The sequence below is a fragment of the Bufo gargarizans genome, chromosome 4 (assembly GCF_014858855.1).
Source record: "Bufo gargarizans isolate SCDJY-AF-19 chromosome 4, ASM1485885v1, whole genome shotgun sequence".
In the NCBI taxonomy this organism is placed as follows: domain Eukaryota; kingdom Metazoa; phylum Chordata; class Amphibia; order Anura; family Bufonidae; genus Bufo; species Bufo gargarizans.
The window spans coordinates 169,142,189-169,161,986 of NC_058083.1; the positions used below are offsets into that span (position 1 = coordinate 169,142,189).

The 19,798-nt window shown below is 45.4% G+C and overlaps 1 protein-coding gene across 1 annotated transcript in view; it reads left to right on the plus strand.

The window, feature by feature from the left end:
* Positions 1-662: 662 nt before the first annotated feature.
* The window catches only part of GNB4 (G protein subunit beta 4), a 117,225-nt gene continuing 98,089 nt past the window's right edge, over positions 663-19,798 (plus strand). The window contains exon 1 of the mRNA XM_044292582.1: positions 663-787. The gene's annotated coding sequence lies outside the window, so the exon portion shown is untranslated. The remainder of the gene's footprint in view (positions 788-19,798) is intronic.

Consider the following 19,798-nt stretch of genomic DNA (forward strand, 5'->3'; position numbering starts at 1 on the left):
ATATAATGGTATTGGAAGTCAGATATAAAGGTATTGGAAGTTAGATATAATGGTATTGGAAGTCAGATATAAAGGTATTGGAAGTCAGATATAAAGGTATTGGAAGTCAGATATAAAGGTATTGGACGATGCTTGACTGCAAATGGAGAGAACAGAGACCCCCTGATGGTGTTGTGACCAAATACCCCTGAGAGTATAATGTAGAGTGACTGTATGTGCAGGGGAATGGGAACCAGTGATAAGACACCCATGTATGGCATATATAGTCAAGACACCAAAAGAGTCTACAATTCTTTAAAAATATATATATATTTCAAGCCAAACATTGAGGGCACAGAAAAGTCTGAAACTATGAGTGCAGCATACTGGAAGTATAGCATACCCCATAGAGATGTGCTCTATATAGTGAGGCGACAGCCACTGTAGAAAACAAAAATCACTAAATAATGAAACTGACTAAACGGATTCCCTTTGGAATAAAAGCATCTCGTGTGCATTGCCATTATGTAGGACCTTGCACTGTGTGGGTGTGTGCCCCAGAAAGGGTCGGCAGATCCGGGGCTCTCACCAGGCACACACCATGGAGAGCAGCAGGATGGAAGTGATGCTATGCGTTTAAACTACAAAGCCCAGCATCCTGTGCGTTCTGGGTGGGCAGGAGCCTGAAGCATCCATTCCACTGCCTCCTCCATCAGCTTCCCTTACAGCAGACGGAGAGACAGGACAAAAGGATCTCAGCTGGAAAACACAATTACATGCGAGCCACAGCCTTCCATTTACCCTGCAGGTAAGCTCTCCTCTCCCCTATGGTCCACACAGGGGCCATTACTGATTATGGGTGAGGGCTGTCTGCCATACATACGTCCACACCTACAGCTGCGGACCGCACAGACAGCAGGGCTATGCACAGGGAGGGACTGCAATGCTGAGTGCGATCTATGTAATGGGAGGATATCCTTGTAGGGGAGAGAGAAGGCTTCCTGCCGCTCATCACAGTGACACAGACCCATGGAGATGCTGTGCCTGTGGGTGTGCCCATATGTATGGTGCCACTTCAGGAGGCTGGCTTACATCACTCAGGGTGAGATCCATAGGATCCTTCAGGGTCGCCCAGTGGGATATGTGGAGAGAGCTCTACAGGAAGATCGATCGATCTATTATCTATCTCATGTCTCTATCTATCTATCTATCTATCTATCTATCTATCTATCTATTATCTAATGTCTCTATCTATCTATCTATCTATCTATCTATCTATCTATCTAATGTCTATCTATCTATCTAATGTCTATCTATTATCTAATGTCTCTATCTATTATCTATCTCTCCATCTATCTATCTATTATCTATCTATTATCTAATGTCTATATCTAATATCTATCTCTCTATCTATTATCTATCTATCTATCTATCTATCTATTATCTAATGTCTATATCTATCTATCTATCTCATGTCTATATCTATCTATCTAATGTCTATCTATCTATCTAATGTCTATCTATCTATCTAATGTCTATCTATTATCTAATGTCTCTATCTATCTATCTCTCTATCTATCTATCTATCTATCTATCTATCTATCTATCTCATGTCTATATCTATTTTCTATCTATGTATAAATCTAGCTATCTATCTATCAATCATCTTCTATTATCTATCTAATGTCTATATCTAACTGTCTATCTATCTGTCTATGGCCTCATGCACACGACCGTGCCGTTTTTTGCGGTCCGCAAACCGCGGATCTGCAAAAAACGGAAGCCGCCCCTGTGCCTTCCGCAATTTGCGGAACGGAAGGGGCGGCCCATTGTAGACATGCCTATTCTTGTCCGCAAATCGGACAAGAATAGGACATGCTATATTTTTTTTGCGGGCCTCGGAACGGAGCGACGGATGCAGACAGCACACGGAGTGCTGTCCGCATCTTTTGCAGCCCCTTGAAGTGAATGGGTCCGCATTTGCGGCTCGGATGCGGACCCGAAAAATGGTCGTGTGCATGAGGCCTAAGGGGTATCACAGATACAACAAGAGAAATACTGAGCACTCAGTGAGCAGCCAGTACAATCTAGAGAAATGGCCATTACCTGCAATGAATATTTGATGTCACAGGAAGTCAGGGAAGAGCAATGCGCTTTAAGTGAAAGTGTGTGGTATTTAATAGTAAATAGGGAAGAGAGGACATTTGGCTTGTGTTTAAAAAATTGATAGTGCAATATACAAACATTTTTATTTAAAGTCTCTTTTGGCCTTTATACCTATTATTCAATGATAGAAAATATCCTTTAATCCTACTTAAGGGTAATGCCTTCATTGATGTATAAAATAAAAACCAGACATCATATAGAAGATGACAGTCTCTTAGGACCAGTCCTGTACCTCACATGGATCCAGACATCTCCCCATTCACTGCTCCAGTTGTTCTGCTAGATTAATTTCAAGAAGCTTAGGGATGTGTCCTCTCTCCCTGTAACTGCCACAGCTTCTAACAGTAGATACAGCTGGAAGGAGGGAACTGAGCATGTGCGACCACCTCAGTACATGACATGCACACTACTATACAGATTAAACACCAGGGGGAGCCATTGTAATGAATTCTTAAGATAGGTAATCAATATCAGATCGGTGGGGGTCCGACACCCAGCACCCTCGCCGATCAGCTGTATGACGAGAAGGCACGCTCAGTGCGCACGTGCCGTCTCCTCTCTTTTCCTGCTTGCCATAGACATAGCAGCAGCGAGCAGAAAGAGAGACACACACTATCACACTGAGCGTGCCTTCTCGTCATACAGCTGATCGGCGAGAGTGCTGGGTGTCGGACCCCCGCGGATCTGATATCGATGACCTATCCTGAAAATAGGTCACCATTTTTAAAGGCCTGGAAAACCCAGTTTACAGTGGCATGGCCCCTTTAAAGGAGAGACAACTTTAAATGCCGGCATCTGTGTTACGTGAGCAAGTGGATCTATAGGCACCTAAGAAAAGATTTGTACCGAAACTGCTTGTGTTAGGATGTAGAATGGCGTACTGTTCTGTCCAGGCTTGGCACTGCTCATTAGCTTGTCTGTATTTGTATCTTGTATATTCTGTACTATGGGATTTCATTTTTTTGATATTCACAGTCTATATTGTATTTTAAGTGTAACTGATATATTATATTTGCCGCCTGACCATTGCATTGATAGTAATTATTTATTTGGTCATTTAGACGTATATTAATAGTTTCTTTTTTACATGTTTAATCTTTCTTCCCTCCATTCATGTTACCTGTGTGGAATCCAGGAGCAGTATGCAAAAATAATTTGGTGCTGGTATTAAATGGGGTTGGCCCATCTCACATATTGGTGGCCTATCACTAGGATATGCTACCAATGTTGGCTAGGTGTCGGTTCCACCTCTGGAACCCGCACCCATCTCTATAATGAGGCCCCCAAAGTAAACAAGGGCGTGCTGCCCAAGTGTCACCACCCTCCATTCAATTTTAAAGCAGTGACGAAAATAGCTGACCTAACGCTGTGATATTTCCGCCATTTCTATAGCAGTCAATGGAGGGCGGCCATGCTTGCGCAGTGCGCTCTCTATTCACTTCTAGTGGCGTTCTGGAAATAGCCAATAGAAGTGAATGTAGAGTATGTCATGCATGCATGGTACGCTTGCCTTTGCCTTGGGGGCCCTATTCTAGAGATAGGCGTGGGTCCCAGAGGTAGACACCATGCCACCAATGTGTGAGATGAGCCAACCCCTTTATCTGGTGTTCACTGTCCCCTATAGAGTCATCCTGACCCCTATAGAGATATCCTGTGGGCACATCCTTCTAAATGAATGGATGTACATTGAGATCTGGAGTAGGCACCCATAGCATAAAAGCACAATGGACTGAGCGGAGAGAAGAGCGTTGTGGCACAGGTTGCAGGCCATATTTTTGTTTTAGTATGACAGTCCTCCTCAGTTCTACCTAATAGATAGCCAAAGATGAACCAAATGGGATCGTTTACTTCAGGTCTTGTAGGTCATCCTCATACTTGAACGGGAAGTTATGGATGGCCTGATCTCGAGATTAACGCACTGGGGGAGATTTATCAAAATTGGTATAAAGGAAAACTGGCTTAGTTGCCCATAGCAACCAATCAGATTCCACCTTTTATTTTTAAGAGCTGTATTGCAAAATGAAAGGTGGAGTCTGATTGGTTGCTATGGGCAACTGAGCCAGTTTTCCTTTACACTAGTTTTGATAACTCTCCCGCACTAACTTATTGCATCAAATGGCCATCATGAGAGGACACCACAGACTGTAACATCCATCTGATATTTTGTGCAATTGATATTCGCCACTGCCCCCTTACAGACATATTTATTTGGATGCATCATACCGTATGGTTGTCACATCCACATGGCTTCAGCTACCATACATTTTTCTTCCTATTTTTTATTGTTGCTGAGATGTTGTCATCAGTTGAGGTCCATTTGCCCAGAATCCTAACATTGTTAATGACTTTTTAAGTAACCATATTCTACAGTATATAACCTGTCTTTCCAGCCACTCCCTGGTTTCATCCACCTCTTCCTTCTTTTATTGTAATTATTTGACTTTCATGTAGAAGTACTGTAGATCTTCAGTACTTTTTCATCTTAATGTCTTTGTTGTGAGATTTTTTTTTTTAGCTGCTCCCAGTAAAGACTTTTAAATTAAGAAGGCATGTCATTACAGTCAGATGGGCGGGCCCTTGGGCGATAAATCCCAGTGGGCCCCCTTGAGGCATTTTTGTACATTTACATGTCCCTCTGTGGCTCCCACATGGTATAATGACCACCAGTGGCTCCTATACAGTATAATGACCACTAGTGGCCCTTCACACAGTATAATGACCCCCCAATGCCCCCAAACACAGTATAATGACCCCCAGTCGCCCCACACACAGTATAATGACCCCACAGTGGCCCACCATTCAGAATAATAACCCTCAGTCGCCCCCCATTCAGACTTATGACCCCAGTGACCCCCACACTGCGGGTTATACTGTATGGAGGGGGCACTGGAAGTCATTATACTGAATGGGGGTCATTATATTGAATGGGGGCTCTGGTGGTCATCATACTGAATGGAGGGTCATTGGGGATCATTATACTAAATGGCGGGCACTGGGGGTCATTATACTGTGTAAGGGGCCCTCACAGTGTAATGACACCCCCCCAGTGGCCCCCTCACATACCTATCATTGCTGGAGCGCAGGTGAGCTGGCGGTCCTGTCATTCACTAACCGCAGCTCCCTGGCTCCTTCTCTCCTCAGGCCCACTGCAGCAGTGAGACACACGTCATGACGTCACTGCTGGGCCGGGCCTGGAGGAGAGAAGGAGCTGTGCGGTGATGTAGCTAGAACTGACTGGGCCCCACAGAAAATTTTAGTACGTGGGTTCACATCACTTTTTTCCTATTGGTTTGATGTATACAAATGTGCAGCACTCCACGTTTTTGTATCCTGCAGAGTCCAATAAAAAAAAGCATACGTTAACGTAAAATTTATTTCTACCATGAAACTGTATGGTGAACGGACGCCACTGTACGGCATCAGTCTGAGGCATCTGTTAACGCATACATTTTTGGTATGCATTAAATGGATGGCAAAAATAGGATGTGAACCCAGCGCTAGTGTCAGAATAAGCACCAGTACACAGCGGAGCAGCGCGGCGGAGAGGGGAGGCAGCCATGTACTGACAGAGCGCTACCTGGTCTTGGTGGTCAGGGATGAGGACTGTGTTTCCCAATGATCATTTATCTACTGGGAAATACAGGGCACAGTATAATACACTAGAATCTATATACTATAAAGATATTAGCCCTACCCCCGAATAATAATGCTGTTAGGGGGTCATTTATTATATAGAAATACGTCTATATTAGGCTACTTTCACACTAGCGTTCGGGCGGATCCGTTCAGAACGGATCCGCCCATAATAATGCAGACGGAGGCTCCGTTCAGTACGGATCCGTCTGCATTATTTTAGCAAAAAAAAGCTAAGTGTGGAAATAGCCTGGGACGGATCCGTCCAGACTTTCAATGTAAAGTCAATGGGGGACGGATCCGCTTGAAGATTGAGCCACATTGTGGCATCTTCAAACGGATCCGTCCCCATTGACTTACATTGTAAGTCTGGACGGATCCGCACGCCTCCGCACGGCCAGGCGGACACCCGAACGCTGCAAGCAGCGTTCAGCTGTCCGCCTGTCCGTGCGGAGGCGAGCGGAGCGGAGGCTGAACGCCACCAGACTGATGCAGTCTGAGCGGATCCGCCTCCATTCAGACTGCATCAGGGGTGGACGGCTGCGTTCGGGTCCGCTCGTGAGCTCCTTCAAACGGAGCTCACGAACGGAATACCGAACGCTAGTGTGAAAGCAGCCTTAGACGTATTTCTGACACAGATTGTGGCGCAAAGGTCCTTAGCACCGCAATCTGCATCTTTTTCCCGCTCATGCTAGGTCTAAAAAAGGTAGTGTTGGCAGGAAAGGGGATACAGTTATGGCCATCCAGTTATTGGATACCACCGCCATACAGTGACTGGATAACACCTCTGTACAGTGACCGGATAACACCGCCATACAGTGACCGGATAAAAGGGTATGAGAGGGAAAAGTACAGGGAATGACTAGGGGCACTGTACAGAGTGTGGTAAGAGGGCACAATGCAGGGTATAAGGGGGCACAGTACAGGGTGAGGGGCAAAGTATGGGGTGGGTGGCACAGTACGGGGTGGGGGGCACAGTCACATGACCCTGTGACGTTAGAAGGTCCTTATGGTGAATGCGGTTCAGACGCCACCATAATGAGAGGCAGAGGAGTGAGATTGGGGCCCTGGATGGACAGGAGGGGTGAACACAGAAAGTAGGTGGAAGGGGCTCTGAGGGGGATTCATACAAGAAGTACTGTCAGGAGGTCTGTGCAGGGCAGCAACAGGAGATAGGAGGGTGGAACAGGAGCCCTGGATACATGAGGGAGGAAAGGAGACAGAAGGGGATCCATGAGGATGAGATAGGACAGGATATGGGGGGCAGGTATCATGGAGGCAAACTGCTTAATGAAGCATTAAAACAACTAAATAGCATGAAGCAGCATCCAGCAGCAGCTCAAAGATTTCCCCCCGCCCCCTCCTGTCCCACAGAGAAGAGACAGTCACAATGCAGACTTACTGACAAACTCTGTGTGTCTGAAGCTGGTAAGATAACCTGCTGCTCTGCTGAACGGAGTGAAGAGGGGGCGTGTCTGAGTCTCTGCAGCAGCCGGCCTCATGTGACTCAGAGGGTCCACCAGAGGGGTACTGCGTAAGTGAAATAATAGCAATGAGTGCTTCCATCTGTATTGATGGAAGTGCTCATAGCAGCTCAGTGGGCCCCCTCAGGAGCAGTGGACCCCGGCATTTGCCCGGGTTTACCAGGTGCTGACACCAATCCTGGGCACTGAAGAGGTCCAGTCCTTTTTCTCCCAGTGGATACACTAAACCCATTCGTAGAACCAATACGGACCCAGTGGTGTCCTTTGGCAACCACCAGGCTGCTAGAATCTAGTATATTATGTGGTGTATGCTTTATGTTTGGTCTGTGGTAAACGTATGTCAGTAACATCCATTTGAGATCTTTGTTGGGAATATTTCCCACTTTATACATTAAACAGAGACCCCAAAGAAAATCTAAATAAGGCCTATTAGGGTGGAAGTCACTCTCTATTGAAATGAAGTCAGGTTTTTGAAACCCACCTGTTGCAACTACTTTTGTCCTACAAATGGGAATGGGATAGTTTGTTCTTGGTATATAGTGGACATCTCAGCTACCAAAACCTCACTGATCTGTGTTCTCTAGGAAAAAACGATTTAATCTATTAACGACGAAGCCAGTTTGAATTTAAAGGAATGTGCCATCAGAAAATGACATACCGTATTTTTCACCCTATAAGAAGCACCTGCCCATAAGACGCACCTAGGTTTTAGAGGAGAACAATAAGAAAAAATATTTTTTATTAGACCTCAGACCAGAGCAGCAATCAGACCCCCAATGTTAATCAGACCTCAACTCACAGCCCCAATCAGGCCCTCAATTTTAATAAGACCCTCAATCAGACCTCATATCAGACCCCCAGTGTTAATAAGACCTCAGATTAGACCCACAATCAGACCTCAGCTTAGACCCCAATATTGACTAATCCCCAATCAGACCTCAGATGAGACCCCCATACTTCAGATGAGACCCAGATGCCTCAGATCAGCCCCCCATGCCTTATATCAGCCCTCATGCCTCAGATCATCCCCAATGCCTTATAGCAGCCCCCCATGCCTTATATCAGGCCCCATGCCTCAGATCAGCCCTCCATGCATTATATCAGCCCTCTATGCCTTATATCAGCCCCCATGCGTTATATCAGCTCCCATGCCATAGAGCAAATAAAATAAAATAAAAATCAACTTACCTCTCCTGCTACGGACGCTGCAGGCTTCTTCCTCCTCCCTTGGCTGTGCTGTGACCCGATGCGCACAGCGTGAGGTCACAGAGCGTTCTCGCACTGTGCACAGTCACAGAACAGCCCACAGCCGAGGTCCAGGAAGCAATGATTACAGAGCATGTGGAGCGCTGCATTCACCGCTTCCCGGTCCTCCGGTACTAATTAGTATTTGCCCCATAAGACACAGTGACATTTTCCCACACTTTGGGGGTGGGGGGGGGGGGGGTAGGGGAGTGTGTCTTATGGGGCAAAAAATACAGTACTTTTTTAATCAGGTTTTTATGTTAAACATCTTCTACTCTGGCCACTGAGCCTCATAATATGCTGACACTTTCTGTTCTGTACGGATCACTTTTTAATCATCTGATCTGAACAATAGACTGGAATAAAATAAGAGGTAACACCAATATATAGATAACTCAGAATCACCCCAATCTCCATAGGTGATCACCACAGCTCCCCTCCCTGCGCCGTAACCTCTGCACAGGTCACTGAGCATGCCCACAACATACTCCCATAAAAGTCACTGAGTTAGGCCGATAGTGAGCGGTCCGTGGTATCCCGGTCTGGCATCCTGCTGACAGCAGGAGCGCAAGGCGTCATTGGTTGCTATGACGCCGTGCGCTTCATGCCGCCGCTGCACTACATATAGATCATACGAGTGTATTACTGTAGTGCAGCGGCAGCATGAAGTGATAGCAATGCCAGGCCGGGATACCACGGACCGTGTGCGTTCGGCCTAATATACAGGTTCCTATGGTCTATGTGGTTGCTGTGACAAAAGTATTAGGACACACCTCTCAATCATTGAATTCAGCTGTTTCTTTCAGTGCCACAGGGAGATAAAATCACACACCTAGCCATGCAGTCTGCCGTTACAAACACTTCAAAATGGCTTCACTGAGTTTGAGCTGATACTGAACTGATACTGTAATAGGGTGCCACCATTGCAACAAATCAGTTTGTAAGATTTCTTCCCTCCTAGATATTCCATGATCAATTGTGAGTGGTATTATTGCAAAGTGGGGTTTAGGAACCACAGCAACTGAGCCACAAAGTGGTGGACCACATAAAGAGAGGGGTCACTGAGTGCTGAGACGCATGTTAATGGCAGAGGAGGTCTGGAACTCAGCAGCTAAGGAGTCAGCAGAGCGATAGTAACTTTTATGCACTATGGGGGTCATTTATCAAACTGGCGTAAAGTAGAACTGTATAAGTTGCCCATAGCAACCAATTAGATTCCACCTGTCATTTTGGACAGCTCTTTTGGAAAATGAAAGGAGGAATCTGATTGGTTGCTATGGGCAACTAAGCCAGTTCTACTTTACAGTTTGGCAGATGCCAGGAGAACATTACCTGCCTGACTGCATTGTGCCAACTGTAAAGTTTGCTGGAGGAGGGGTAATGCTATGGTGTTGTTTTTCAGGGGTTGGTCTAGTCCCCTTAGTTCCAGTGAAGTAAAATATTAATACATCAGCATACAAACCCATTATGGACAATTGTATGCTTCCAACTTTGTGGGAAGAGTTTGGGGAAGGCTCTTACCTGTTCCAGCATGACTGTGGCCCAGTGCACAAAGCTAGGTTCATAAAGGCATGGTTGGGTGAGTTTGGTGTGGAAGAACTTGACTGTCCTACACAGAGCCACAACTTCAACCCTGTGAAACACCTTTGGGATGAACTAGGACGGAGATTGCAAGCCAAGCCTACAACAATGCCTGACTTCACAACTGTTCTTGCTGAATGAGTAAAAATTCCCACAAAAACATTTCAAAATCTTGTGGAAAGCCTTCCCAGGAGAGTGGAAGCTGTTTTAGCTGCAAAAAATGGACCAGCTCCATATTACTGGTTAGGGATTTAAAATGGGATATCATATAAGCTCTTGTTGGTGTACTGTGTTTGTGTCCTAGTACGTTTGTCCATAGAGTATATCTCTGAATGCTCGTAATAGAAGTTCAGCCAAGATTACTGCCTACATAATCATGTACAGAAAATAGAACTAAGGCCTCTTTCACACTTGCGTTGTCCGGATCCGGCGTGTACTCCACTTGCCGGAATTACACGCCGGATCCGGAAAAACGCAAGTGTACTGAAAGCATTTGAAGACGGATCCGTCTTCAAAATGCTTTCAGTGTTACTATGGCACCCAGGACGCTATTAAAGTCCTGGTTGCCATAGTAGGAGCGGGGAGCGGTATACTTACCATCCGTGCAGCTCCCGGGGCGCTCCAGAGTGACGTCAGAGCGCCCCATGCGCATGGATGACGTGCCATGCGATTACGTCATCCATGCGCCTGGGGCGCCCTGACGTCACTCTGGAGCGCCCCGGGAGCCGCACAGATGGTAAGTATGCTGCTCCCCCGCTCCCCACTACACTTTACCATGGCTGCCAGGACTTTAGCGTCCCGGCAGCCATGGTAACCACTCTAAAAAAGCTAAACGTCGTATCCGGCAATGCGCCGAAACAACGTTTAGCTTAAGGCCGGATCAGGATCAATGCCTTTCAATGGGCATTAATTCCGGATCCGACCTTGCGGCAAGTGTTCAGGATTTTTGGCCGGAGCAAAAAGCGCAGCATGCTGCGGTATTTTCTCCGGCCAAAAAACGTTCCGTTCCGGAACTGAAGAAATCCTGATGCATCCTGAATGGATTTCACTCCATTCAGAATGCATGGGGATAATCCTGATCAGGATTCTTCCGGCATAGAGCCCCGACGACGGAACTCTATGCCGGAAGACAATAACGCAGGTGTGAAAGAGCCCTAAAAAACAACTACAATCAGTTAATAAAAATTTGGAAAAAAACAGGACTATACAGTATATCAGTATCTGGTTCTAGTTAGCAGAAAACGTTATAGGTATAGCATTAACGTCTCAGACCTCTTTCACCATGCCGTTTTGTACATACAGCATTACTGGATGCTACCAGAATGTCCGCCAGCCCCATTGACTATAATGGGCTGAGGTGGAGATTCCAGCGCTACCTGGCAAATATGCTGGGATTCGGACAGACAAAAACCTCTGCCAGAACTAATAACTGCAGTGTGAAACTAGCTTTATTCTACATAACCTGTTAAAGGGGTTGTCTGGCTTTAGAGCTGAACCCGGACATACCATATTTTCACCCAGGCAGCCCACCTGATGTTAGCATCGAAGCATCTCATGCTCCGATGCGCTCCCTTGCTGTGCGATAGATCGTGTAGGGCAAGGGCTCTATTGTTTACAATAGCAAACTGCTGGGCATGCTTTAGCGCTGCCCTAGCCATTTTACTGGCTAAAGCCCGCCCATGAGTGCCGGTGACGTCACCGGGCTTCCTGGCAGCCCCATGGAGAGCCCGGTTCATCACCGGAACTCCTGAAAATGCCTTTGCCCTCTGATGCTCAAGTCAGGGGGGCTGCCTGGTTAAAAATTGAGGTATGTCCGGGCTCAGCTCTGAACCCGGACAACCCCTTTAAATTAATTTGTGCAGATATTTAGTAATTGTAATTTTTTTATTGAATGAATCTATGATTGAATGGATGAATTATAACTTATTCTCTTGCAGATATTTTTGGTAGAATATTTTAATTCAATTCTTTTAATTAAATTTTTCCAATACTGTATATGAATTACTGTACTGTAGTATGCTAATGCATTATGATTAGGGATGAGTGAATCGTCTTCTAAAGCTTCATCCAAATTCGATTTGCATAAAACTTTGTTTTAATACTGTACGGAGCGGGAGCTCCGATTAGCCAAAGTTATTACTTCGCGAAGTCTCGCGAGACTTCATGTAATAACTTGAAGATTGAATTTTTACTGTAAAAAACCTTGATACCGAACTCGGGTTCGGTTCCCACTCCGTACAGTATTAAAACAAAGTTCTATGCGAATCGACTTCTGATGAAGCAGTCAATTTGCTCATCGCTAATTATGAGGTGTCAACATGGCCACAGGTAGCACACAGTGAGCCCTAACAGCAGGCTTAGAGCCCTGTAGTCATTTTTAGATTCTCCCCCCAGGTTGACTGCACAGAGGTGCACAGTCCCTGATGGTGTCACTGAGAAACCTGGTGGCCCAGTAGAAGAAGGGAACACTGCTAGTGTGCCCAGCAATCAGCAGTGGATGTAACACAAGGACCTCACTCCTTCTGTAATGGCAGAGATAAGAATGTGTGGAAAAATAACAGTAAAAAGTCCTCTGAAGTTGCTGGATTTCATGTCCCCTAATACATTTTCCCTTCACATCGGTACGCCCGAGCCAGGGCCGGACTGGCCCATCAGAGTGTCAAAGGATCCTCCCATGGGCCCAAGCTCTAATATCATAGTGGGCCTCAAAGATCCAGGACAAAAAAATCCATTTGGCTACCTTTGGAGCCAATCACTTGTCTATTTTTTTTTATTCAGAACCTGTTAGACTTTATTGATAATACAGGGGTTGGGCCCCAAGAATAATTTCCTATGGTTGGCCCAAAGTCCGACACTGTTCCTGGCACTGACTATGCAGGGAACTGCAGTGAAGGGGATGGACCAATAGATCTGCTCTGCAGCTTTTTCTTTCTCAGGAACATTGGTGTCCCATGGGTTGAAGCCCCACTGATTAGAAAGTGAAGGTATATCATAATATTGCAACTAAATGTGCCAGATCATAACTGCTTGTGAGCAGAGCTGGCAGGTATAAAATGAGGGAACAGTCCAGTGGAGGTGCTGGAATATCGTCCATATCGTCCAGAGAACCACAAGATTTCATGGCATCTTTGCATTGAAGCCGGACTCTGATCTAATACAAAGAAGCCGCAGATTCAGGAGGAATGCCATGTGATGCTTTCAGCTGATACTTTTTTGCATATTACTCCAAATACCATGACATTTTAAACAGATTTTCTGTGTTCAAGAACCAACTCTTCAAACTTAAGGGTTTCTCGACAAGTCATTCTATTAAGGAGTGGGCTGATCTTTATGCTTTATGAGTTGCACATTTCTAGCTATGAGGAATAATTCTGACACAATTTAACTTTTATACATTGTTCTTTTAATACCTAAAACTTTGGACCAGATTTACTAATGTGTCTATGCAAAAAATCTGTCTAGAAAGTGGCACAAATTGGTGCATCTAGAGTTACTTTTTTGTGTTGATTTCTTTTTCTGACATGCTCGCAAATGGGCGTGACATCTTGAAAAGTCGGCAGACTTCACAGGAAAGGGGGGGGGGGGCATAATATGTGCCATTTTGCGCCAAAAATCTCAAAGTAAGCCAACTAATAGTTTGCACAGGGTCAGAGAAAATCATCAGTCCCTGCACCAGATTTATTATCCAGCCTGAGCCACTGTGATAAATCTGGTCAGGGGCGGACTGGGAACTTAAAGGCTATGTACATCCTTGGGGGGCAATTTTTATATTATCGCATTGTACTTATTTTGAGCTAAACATTTTTTTTTTAAATTGGTCTTTATTAAAAATATGGAGTCCTTTTCTCTGTACAGAGCTGAGATGCTCTAGTAGCAGGTTCTGAATTTTCTCTTTGCTTCGTCAGATGGCTTCTTGTCTCTGATCTCTGACTAAACACTCATTCCAGCTCAATCCTTATCTAACTGATAAGAATGTGTTTTTGTGTCTATTTCTCAAGAAATGGTCAATTAGGGTACTTTCACACTAGCGTTATTCTTTTCGGGCATAGAGTTCCGTCACAGGGGCTCTATACCGGAAAAGAACTGTTCAGGTATATCCCCATGCATCCTCAATGGAGAGTAATCCGTTCAGGATGCATCAGGATGTCTTCAGTTCAGTCATTTTGACTGATCAGGCAAAAGATAAAACCGTACAGTTTTATCTCCGAAGAAAAAAACTTGCCTGAATGCCGGATCCGGCATTTTTCCCCATAGGAATGTATTAGTGCCTTCAAAATACCGGAATGCCGGCTCTGTCCTTCCGGTCTGCGCATGCGCAGACTGAAAAAAGGTGAAAAAAGTAAATGCCGGATCCGTTTTGCCGGATGACACCGGAAAGACGGATCCGGCATTTCAATGCATTTTTCTGACTGATCAGTCATTTTAAGACTGATCTGGGTTCTGATGAGTCTTACTAATGCCATCAGTTGGCATGCGTTTTGCCAGATCACTCTGCCGCAAGTGTGCAAGTAGCCTTACAATTTGCCTAGAGTAGGAATTGTATCATTGTAGCTATCAATAAGTTTATCGTGGCTTTATACAAATGTACTATTACCAACACATGACATATTCTAGAAGAACAGGGCTCGTATTCATCCTCTAATTTGCTGCTACTTCAGCATCAGGGCTCATGCACACAAATCTGTGTGCCCCGTTCCCCGTGCCTGTCCATGAACCTTTACTCCGCACTGCAAAAAAATATAACACGTTTAATTTTTTTTGCTGTGCAGAGGCATTGACTGAAATCCCACGGAAATGCTGCATAGCCCGTATCTTGCAGATTGCATGAGCCCTCACATTCCCGGTACCGGCAGGTAACAGCTGCAGACAGTCACTGACTACAGTGCTGACGTGCTGTACTTACTGGGGTCACAGTTGCAGTGATTGGCTGGAGCGCTCACAGACCAGTATGCTGAAGGACTTGTACCATAAACCACTTTTCATCCCAGCTCCCATTCCTCCTTTTTTTTATTTTTACAAACCTATATTACACGTTATAAAAGTAGTACGTCCTCTAATTTGAGCCTTTCATCTATGCCAAACCAACACATCCAGTTCCAGACACCAACACAATATTATTTTAAGACATCATTTCAAAGACCAGGAAATCATTAAAATTGGAAATACCTTTTTTTTTTTTTATCGCCTTCTTCCCATATTGCATCCTGATTCCATCACTTTCCCAAGTAAGGCTACTTTCACACTAGCATTTTTGCTGGATCCGGCGGGGCTGAGCAGAAACGTTTCTGTTACTGATAATACAACCATCTGCATCCGTCATGAACGGATCCGGTTGTATTATCTTTAACATTGCCAAGAAGGATCCGTCATGAACGCCATTGAAAGTCAATGGAGGACGGATCCGTTTTTTGTCAGATTGTGTCAGAGAAAAAGGATCAGTCCCCATTGATTAGCATTTTGGGTCATAAATGTTTTGCTCCGCATCCCAAGACGGAAACAAACCGCAGCATGCTGCGGTTTGCAAAATGGAACGGAATGCATTTTGGAGCATTCTGTTCTGCTCAGTTACATTTTGTCCCCATTGACAATGAGTGGGGACAAAACGGAAGCGTTTTTTTCTGGTATTACATTTATAGTTACATAATTGATATGGTTGAAAAAAGACATAAGTCCATCAAGTTCAACCAAGGGATAGGTGGGGACGCGAATCCCACAAGGAAGTGAGACTCAGATTTCTACACATTTTTATAAGCATTAAAGGGGTATTCTCATTTTAATGATCACTGTTAAATCTGTTAACGATTTAACAGTGATCATTTTTCTAAATATATTTAATTAACTAATTCCCACCTCTTAGAAGAAAATAAACATATACTTACCTGACTGTTGTCTTCCGTCTCCCCTGGTTACGGCCACCGCTCTTCTCAGGAATCGCTGTGGCCGCGCTTGCGCAGACGACTTCTTCTCTTCTCCCGGACGGCTGCACGCAGTCCCGAAAGCGCACGCCGAGGCCGCGCATGCGCTATGGTAATTTCTTCCTGGCCAGTATAGTATAATTGTCACCAGGGCGCATGCACGGCCTCGGCGTGCGCGTTCAGTCCAGCGCCCGGCCGGGAGAAGACTTCAAACAAGATGGAGCCCGCCCCCTGGCGAGTGGCGAAACCAAGAAGGGGACAGTGCGCCGGGAGCAGGTAAGTATGAAACGGCATGTTGATAATACCCCTTTAATGTTTTTTACTTTTAAGAATTTATCTAAACCCTTTTTAAAACAGCCCACTATTCCTGCTATGACCACGTCCTGAGGAAGTCTATTCCACAGATTCACAGTTCTTACAGTAAAGAAACTTTGACGCTTCCGGAGACTGAACTTTTTCCTCTCCAAGCGGAGGCAGTGCCCCCTTGTCTTTTGAGAGCATTTTACATAGAACAGTTTTTCACCATATTTTTTGTATGGCCCATTTATATATTTGTATAGGTTAATCATGTCCCCCCTTAGACGTCTCTTCTCAAGACTAAATACATTCAATTATTTTAATCTTTCTTCATAACTAAGGCCTCTTTCACACTTGCGTTGTCCGGATCCGGCGTGTACTCCACTTGCCAGAATTACACGCCGGATCCGGAAAAACGCAAGTGTACTGAAAGCATTTGAAGACGGATCCGTCTTCAAAATGCTTTCAGTGTTACTATGGCACCCAGGACGCTATTAAAGTCCTGATTGCCATAGTAGTAGTGGGGAGCGGGGGAGCAGTATACTTACAGTCCGTGCGGCTCCCGGGGCGCTCCAGAATGACGTCAGAGCGCCCCATGCGCATGGATCATGTGATCCATGCGATGACGTCATCCATGCGCCTGGGGCGCCCTGACGTCACTCTGGAGCGCCCCAGGAGCCGCACGGACGGTAAGTATACTGCTCCCCGCTCCCCACTACACTTTACCATGGCTGCCAGGACTTTAGCGTCCCGGCAGCCATGGTAATCATTGAGAAAAAGCTAAACGTCGCATCCGGCAATGCGCCGAAACGATGTTTAGCTTAAGGCCGGATCCGGATCAATGCCTTTCAATGGGCACTCATTCCGGATCCGGCCTTGCGGCAAGTGTTCCGGATTTTTGGCCGGAGCAAAAAGCGCAGCATGCTGCGCTATTTGCTGCGGCCAAAAAACGTTCCGTTCCGGAATGGAAGACATCCTGATGCATCCTGAAGGACGGACTGTCCATTCAGAATGCATTAGGATAATCCTGATCAGTATTCTTCCGGCATAGAGCCCCGACGACGGAACTCTATGCCGGAAGAAAAGAACGCAGATGTGAAAGAGCCCTAAGACCAGATCAGTTTAGTTGCTTTCCTCTGTACTTTTTCCAGCTGTAGTGCATCCTTTTTATTGACTGGTGAGAAATTAACTGCATATTCCAGATGAGGCCGCACCAACGCTTTTTAAAGTGGTAATATTACATCCCTGCCCCGCGAGTCCATGCCTCATTTAATGCATCACAATACCCTGCTTAGAAGCAGCTGATTGACATTGTATGCTGTTATTTAATCTACCATCTACAAGGACACCCAAATCCTCCTCTATAAGTGACTCTCTCAGTATTACATCCCCTAGGATATATGAAGCACAGAGATTATTACTACCAAAATGCATAACTTTGCATTTGTCCACATTAAACCTCATTTGCCAAGTTGATGCCCAATCACTCAGAGTGTTCAAGTCAGCTTGTAGTTTGTGGACATCTTCCATAGACTGTACAGTTCTACACAGCTTGGTGTCATCTGCAAAAATAGATATGGTGCTATTAATCCCGTCCTTGATATCATTAATAACTCAATTAAATAATAGAGGACCCAGGATTGAACTTTGGGGTACACTACTTATAACCCTGGACCATTCTGAATAGGAATCATTGACCACAACTCTCTGGACACGGGCCTTCAGACAGTTTTCAATCCAATTACTGACTATACTTTCCAAGACTATAGGTCTATAATTACCTGTAAAGGGCCTAGATCCTTTTTTGAATATGGGCACCACATTTGCCTTGCGCCAATCACTTGGCACTGTACCAGCACCTAGAGAATCTTAAAAACTTATAAACAGGGGCACAGCAATGACTGAACTGAGCTCTTTAAGCACTCTTGGGTGTAATCCATCTGGACCCGAAGCCTTGTTCACATTTACCTATTGAGACCCTATGACGGATCTCAATACTGGAAAATATTAACGCTAGTGTGAAAGTAGCCTTAGTAATGCATACAGTCATCTACATGATATAATAGACCTACCATTTTGGAGATGCTCTGACCCAGTCAACTAGTTATCACAATTTGGCCCTTGCCAAAGTCACTCAGATCCTTATACTTATCCATTTTTTCCTACTTCCAACACACGACCTCCAAGACACTTGCTGTCTAATATACCCCAGCATTGACAGGTGCCATTGATATACAGTTACAGCCACATTCTGGATATTGATGACTAGTGTGCAAGAGGATTATATGGCATATAAAAATATAGACTTTGTTGAAATTCTGAACCATTTTCAATATTTAATAAGGCATCCTACCTTGTTTGCCAAGTCTTTGGTGCTGTCCACACAGAGGTCTTGTCCATAAAATGGCCGCTGATGCAGTGAGCACTGCAGCCTCCTTGCAGCTTACCAAGCACAGCGCTGTACATTGTAAAGTGGCCGTGCTTGGTAGTGGAGATCAGCTCCAGTCACTTGAATGGGACTGAGTTGTGCATAGGCCATGTGACCGATAAGCGCAACGTCACATGACCTAGAAAGAGGCCTAAGTGTTCACGGAGCGCCGCAGCCTCTTCATACAGCCATCTTTAGGTAAATCCTGTAGAGCACCTTTAAGTAAATTAATGCACTTTTATCGCCGTCTAGAAGTCAATGAGATCAGCACTTAAAGGGACACTGACAGGCCCAATAACCATAATTAGCTGTACATATGCATGCACAGGTCTTCTAATGTGCATTAAAAACATATAAGTATCCCCCCTGTCCACATTATGAATACAGTAAACTCACGTTTTATAACCTGAAGTAATCGCTGTTCTTTCTGCCCAAGGGGCGGGGTTTCAGCTCCACTTGCGCCCAGCCAGCATCAGCCCAACCGCCGTTTTGAAGCGCCGCCCAGCTCATCAATATTCACTTCGCTGGGCGGCTTCTGATGTCCCCGACCTTCCGAGATCCGGCGCATGCCCAATAGAAAGCTATGGGTGCCGGGCGCATGCGCAGAAGCTGAAAGCGAGTCCGATGCCCATAGCTTTCTATTGGACATGCGCCGGATCTCGTAAGGTCGGGGACAGCAGAAGCCGCCCAACTAAGTGAATATTGATGAGCTGGGCGGGGCTTCAAAACGTCTGTTGGGCTGATGCTGGCTGGGCGCAAGTGGAGCTGAAACCCCGCCCCTTGGGCAGAAAGAACAGTGATTACTTCAGGTTATAAAACGTGAGTTAGGGCCCTTTCACACTTGCGTTGGCCGGTTCCGGCATAGAGTTCCGTCGTCGGGGCTCTATGCCAGAAGAATCCTGATCAGGATTATCCTAATGCATTCTGAATGGAGAGAAATCCGTTCAGGATGCATCAGGATGTCTTCCGTTCCGGAACGGAACGTTTTTTGGCCGGAGAAAATACCGCAGCATGCAGTACTTTTTGCTCCGGCCAAAAATCCTGAACACTTGCCGCAAGGCCGGATCCGG